The sequence below is a fragment of the Lactuca virosa genome, chromosome 4, assembly GCF_052849685.1.
Source record: "Lactuca virosa cultivar CGN04683 chromosome 4, Lactuca_virosa_CGN04683_v6, whole genome shotgun sequence".
Classification (NCBI taxonomy): domain Eukaryota; kingdom Viridiplantae; phylum Streptophyta; class Magnoliopsida; order Asterales; family Asteraceae; genus Lactuca; species Lactuca virosa.
In genome coordinates this window covers 204,699,494-204,705,493 of record NC_136429.1, presented here as the reverse complement: position 1 = coordinate 204,705,493, position 6,000 = coordinate 204,699,494, and positions in this window count along the sequence as shown.

The following is a 6,000-nucleotide window of genomic DNA, read 5'->3' as shown; positions in this document are numbered from 1 at the left end:
TAGTTTGTGAGTTTTGAAGAAAGATTCTTGAAGATGGCTCCTCCCTTGAAGATGATCTTGAAAATTTTGAGGGAGAATGGGAGGATTTGAGAGTGTTTGGAGAGTAAATTGGAAATTGATTTTTGTGAGTGTGTGTGATGTGTTGTAGCCGAGAGTTTAAGGTGGGGAATAGGAAGGATTAGTTTAGTGGCTATTACATGAAAGTTTAATATCTTGAACCTAGATATATGGGGGATTTTTGCATAGATACACAACATATTTTAATGAGGTGTCAAGTATTAGGATAATCCTTTTTTTTTTTGATAATGGGCTAACCTAGTTTGGAGAGGCATTTTGGCCAAAGGTTGGCCCAAAAGATCAAATCCGATTTTTGGTATGGCCCAAAAGTGTTTTTCGGCTCATCAAAGTTTAACAAATGGATTTTGGTTTCAAAGGGCCCAACAATATTAGTTTTCGGCCCAACTAAAGAAGTCTTAGTATATGTTTTCGGCCCAAAAGGCCTAATAAGAATGTTTTATGGCCCAAAGAACTAAGTTGAGGGCTTATTGGCCCACTAGGGCCCAATAAGAAGGGTTTAGTCCATTAAGAGTGTTTTAGCCCTAAAATGATGAGATGGAGTTTTGGGCCCACTATGACCTAATAAAGGTGTTCACATCTTAATCTAATTTTTGTCGGTTGTGACACTACCACCAACATGTAACATCTGAATCTTGAGGTACATTTTAATTTATTAAAGTTTGGATTTTTTGAGTTGCCACGACGTGGTGAAGGATCACCACGACGTGGCGAGACATTTTTGGTCACATACTTCTTTTGACCCGCCACAACGTGGTAGGTATAGGCCACAACATGGCCGCTGCTGGAGGCCTAAACCCTAATTTTTGGGGTTTTGTACCCTATTTAAAGGAATGAGGAGGATAGGGTTTGCTCATCCTCAGCCTCCACCAACGTCCTTAACTCTGAAGAAACCCTAATTCATTTTCTTCCATTATTGAAGATTACTTTGGTGCTTTTGGAAGATTTTGAAGGAAGAAGAAAGAAGGAGCGATCCAAGAATCAACAAACAAGTTCCCATTCCCTTTCCTAGCACGTTTCTGGACCTTTATAAGTGTCCAAGACTCCACCTTTATGTTGTTAGGTTGATAGATCTTTAGTTTTGTCCCATTTCCTTCTTGTTTTTGTTAGTTGGGATAGTGAGATCTCATAAAGGTTGCAACTTTATGAATCTCTGGGTCATTTGGAGTAGTTGATGGTTTGGATATAAAGTATGGTTGGTTTTTGAACCATGCATGGGATTTTGGTAATAATTCTCATTTTTGCCTAATATGAACTCAAGACATACATTGGACATGCATGTCTATAAAGCACCAACTTTTAGGTTAGTTTTGGTGTTGGAAACTCTTATGGAGTTGATGTATTAAGAACTTTCAAGACTAAGTGCTTAATGATTAAGTCCATGTCATGATTTGCCTCCATTGGACCTAGGGTTTAAGATCTTGATCTCTTGGAGACTCTTGAGGGATAAAGTTGGAAACTTTATCTATTTAGACCATAGAAAGGACCATATCTAAGCTTTGGAGCTCTTGGAATCGAAGGAAATAGCTTAACCCATTATGCTGTTAAGAACCCAGTGCCCACGACACGACCCTAGGCTGCCACGGCGTGACGACTGGGGAATCAACGTCTGTTTTTGTCGTTTGTGGGCCACGACGTGGTCAAGGATGGCCACCACATGACATTTTACTAAAGTCAACTTCGACCGTTGACCTTTTTACTTGAGTTGACTTTTGGTTAAACTCATAGTTTTGGAATTTAGGCTAAGGGTTTACCTTGTGTGACTATATAGGTGGTGTATAGCATCAATATTTTTGGTAGGGAGAGTAGTAGCAGTTGATTATCGTCTGAGAGGTGAGTCTTCTCAATGTACTTGTGGGTCGAAGGCGCCAATATCGGCATACTAGATTGTATTATGTATGATGCTATTTGTCATTGTGATACTTGTATGGAAGACCCCGGGGGTAGCCCGTGACACTTGTATGAAAGACCATGGGGGTAGTCCATGTCACTTGTGTGTAAGACCTTGGGGTAGCCAAGGCACTGCAAGGGAAGACCATGGGGGTAACCCATGGTAATGACATGAAATACCATGAGAGTAGCCCATGACACTTGTATGCAAGACCATAGGGGTATCCCATGGCAATGTATGTATGGTATGTGGTATTTTGGGAAAACTCACTAAGCTTTGTGCTTACGGTTTTGTGGTTTAACATTTTCAGGTACTTCCAGCTCGAAAGGGAAGGCCCGGCGTGATGGCACAACATCCCCCTCATGATTCCGCATTATTTGATACATTGTATTATGATTGATTTTGAGACACCTGATGTATGGATTTGATGATTTTAAAATGAAAATTTTTATCACTATTTTTGGGACATTACACAACATAATGTTTTTTTGAGAAAATTTATACACTATGCCACCACCCTTGAATCTATTGAGACATCTCATCCATACAAATCGTATTATAACTTAGTTTTGTATTCAAACTCAAAATTTACTAATTTAGACTACTTGTATAAGCTCCCGTCGATACAATTCATTATCATGTTTTTATAGATTAAAAAAAATGCATTATGTACTTGAAAAGGTTTAGTCTTATTTGACTTTATTTACTTTATTTCATCGTCTTCATCTTAATTTAATGTAACATCCCAAAAATCACGACCAAAATTTTCATTTTTAAATTAAGTAAAAACATTGTTTCCAGGAAAAACCAAGTGAAGAAACCTTGAGTATCAAAATACAGTCATTCCAGAAATCAGAGTATCACAAAATGCAGAATCATGAAAACTACCGATGAGATTGTACAGTCAAGTCTTCGCCTTCCCACGATCATATGAAGTACTTGAAGCACATTGAAATCCACAACTGTAAGCGCGAAGCTTAGTGATTTTCCCAAAATATCAATACATCACATCATAATAAACACTTGTGGGTTATCAACAACCCTGAGACTATCAACAGTCCTATGGGCTTACACCAGCCCTATGGGTTATCAACAACCATGTGGACTATCAACAGTCCTAGAGTTATCAACAACTCAATAAACATACATAACAACAATTAGCAAATAAGACTCAACTAGTCTAACATGCACCCTACTATGACATAGGTAATATAGTGAAAAGACTCACCTAACAAACAACAGGCTAACACAACAACTCTCGAATAGAGGAGACCGATACTATGAGACACGTAAACACAATATATAAGTACCCTCTTAACCTACACCTAAAAACCCTAAAACCCTTAAGTTGATCAAAGTCAACAATGGTAAAAAAGTCAACGGTCAAAGTCAGCCCTAACTAGATGGATGTTACATTTAAAATTTTACATTTTTCTTAAAATAAAAAACATCAAATTGAACGAAATATATTTCCTTTGTATTCTATACTTTCTTTAAACCATCTCTCAACTAAATACCTTAATCGAAATCATTATCTTTTATTTCTCAATCTATAACGTCCTATTTCCATAAGGTTTTATTTCTTTATAATCTCACACTTTTAGAAAATATATTTAGATTTTTAATTGAGAAAATTCAGTAAATGACCAAAAAAGAAGGGTCATTTGAAAATAATAACCATGAAAAAACTGATTTCGGAATCTGACCATAGGATTCGTAGAGCATCCTCTGCGGATCGAGTAAGCCCTCTGAGGAAACGGAACACCTCTGCGGATCTTGGGTTTTTTAATTTTTTTTTCGTTTTTTTTATTTTTGTTTTCGTTTATTAATATTATTTTTTAATACACTAATACCTTATGTGATTATTATGTAAAAAATTGACAAAAAAAGGTTAAAAATAATGAACTTATGTTTAATATCAGTCCACAGAACTGTTTGGGAATCCACAAAACTGTTATCAACGGATCAGTGTACACCTCTACGGATCAGTGTATAAATTGTCATACTAGTTAAATATTGTATCAGCTCACCCTGATATTGAAAAATATAGAAATGGCCTCCAATGCACCAACTTCTATGAATGCAACACCGTCGTCCGATACTCCATGTCCATGGACGACAAGAGAGGTGATGGTTATAATACGATGTTGGTTGAACATTTTTGAAGGTGTAACAAAAATGGTTACCCCTGATTACCTTGGAGGTGATGAATGGACCCGCATAACATGTATGTTTAACCTCACATTTGGACAAGGAGAATATCGGGTACAAGTAGATATTCTTAGTAAGTGGATGGAGTTAAAGAACGAAATCACATGGTTCAATCGATGGTATCATCATCTTAAAAATAGTAGTAATTATTATTACTCAAACGAGGAAGCTCTTGTAGAAATGATTTTAGATCATTACATTTTCGAGCATGAGGGAAAAGACTTCGAGTATGTGGACGCTTGGAATCTGGTTAAGAACCACCGGTATTTCATGTAGAAGGGTTTTTTATGTGAAATATTTTATGTAATATGTTTGCTACAGATGTACGTTTTCCATGTATTTGTACTATTTTGTATTTTATGCTCTATGGAATAAAGTAGAAGTTAACTTAACTTGTTTCGTAAATAACCAAATACATATAAATAACGTAATACAAACCGGTGCATATAAATAACCTAATAAAAACAAACTACACTAAAATATCCTTCTACAAATGCAATACAAATTAAAAACACGGGAGATCTTTTAAGAGATTTCAAGGGCCTTCAAACTCGAATTCTAACCCGTGACTAATGGATATGCATTCCGCTTTCGCCGCGTCCATGATGACTTCCTCATCTTCATTCGGACGTGTGTCATCAATTTTGGTATAATGATTGTTGAAAACCAAGACTTCTGTTTTTAATTCATACCATTTTGCTGTGATGTCAACGGTGTTGCGGTAGTTTTCTGGGGCAGTTTGAGGGTCAGCGTTGAAGGCATAGGTTAAACGGGTCCAATAACTTGGATCATTCACCTTGGTGGTCTCGTGGATATTAATATATGCACGAGTTAGATGGAAGTTATCCTCAACGCTCCATGGTATGGAAGCGATTATGAGGGAAAATATGAGGGTTAATTTTTCAAAAAAATGAAATGAAGAAGAAATGGTATAGAATCGATGAAAGGATACGCATGGTAAAGTGATTTTATATTACTTATTTCGCAAAACTATTTGGGAATCCTCATAACTGTTACGGAATCCGCAGAGTTGTTTGGTAATCCACAGAGCTGTTCGTTAGTCCTTTTTCTTATTTAATTACCCGTTTTAAAAAGCTGTGTGTTTAATAAAAATTATACAAATATTCATGTTTTTTATAAAATTACACACACCGGTATTCTGAATAATAAACATAATTTAAGTATGTTACAAAACATACATTAGAAAAAATAAACATACAACCTTCATAATAAACATACTTTGAAATAAACTTCATTCATTCAAATCGAACCACATAAACTTTGATCTGTTTTCGTATTCCGACCATGGGTTTTCTGTTGCTTGTCTCCCTAGGTTTACTGTCGCTTGCGTCCATTGGTTATCTGGCTCTTGCTGCCATTGGTACTCGATGCAACCCTGCCATTGGTTCTGTGGCTCTTTCTGCGGTTGGTATTCGGTCCCTTGCGTCCATTGGTTCTGTGGCTCCTGCTGCCATTGATGTTCGGTATGTTGTGTCCATTGGTTGTCTGGCTGCTGCTGCCATTGATGTTCGGTCTGTTGTGTATATTGGTTGTCTGGTTACTGTTGCCGTTGTTGTTCGGTATGTTGCGTCCATTGGTTCTCTGGCTCAGGCTGCCATTGGTTTTTGGTTGCTTGCATCGGTTCCTCTTCTATTGCTTTTGTCCCACTTCCTGACGTCAGTACATTTTTTACTTTTACTTTGGTTCTTTGGAACGATTTCCTTACACGTCCTTGCATTATGAGTTGTGCTATGGCATCTACTACACCATCTTATTTTTGGTTCCTCACCTTGAGAGGGAATACGATTGGTGTTTTTCGGTCT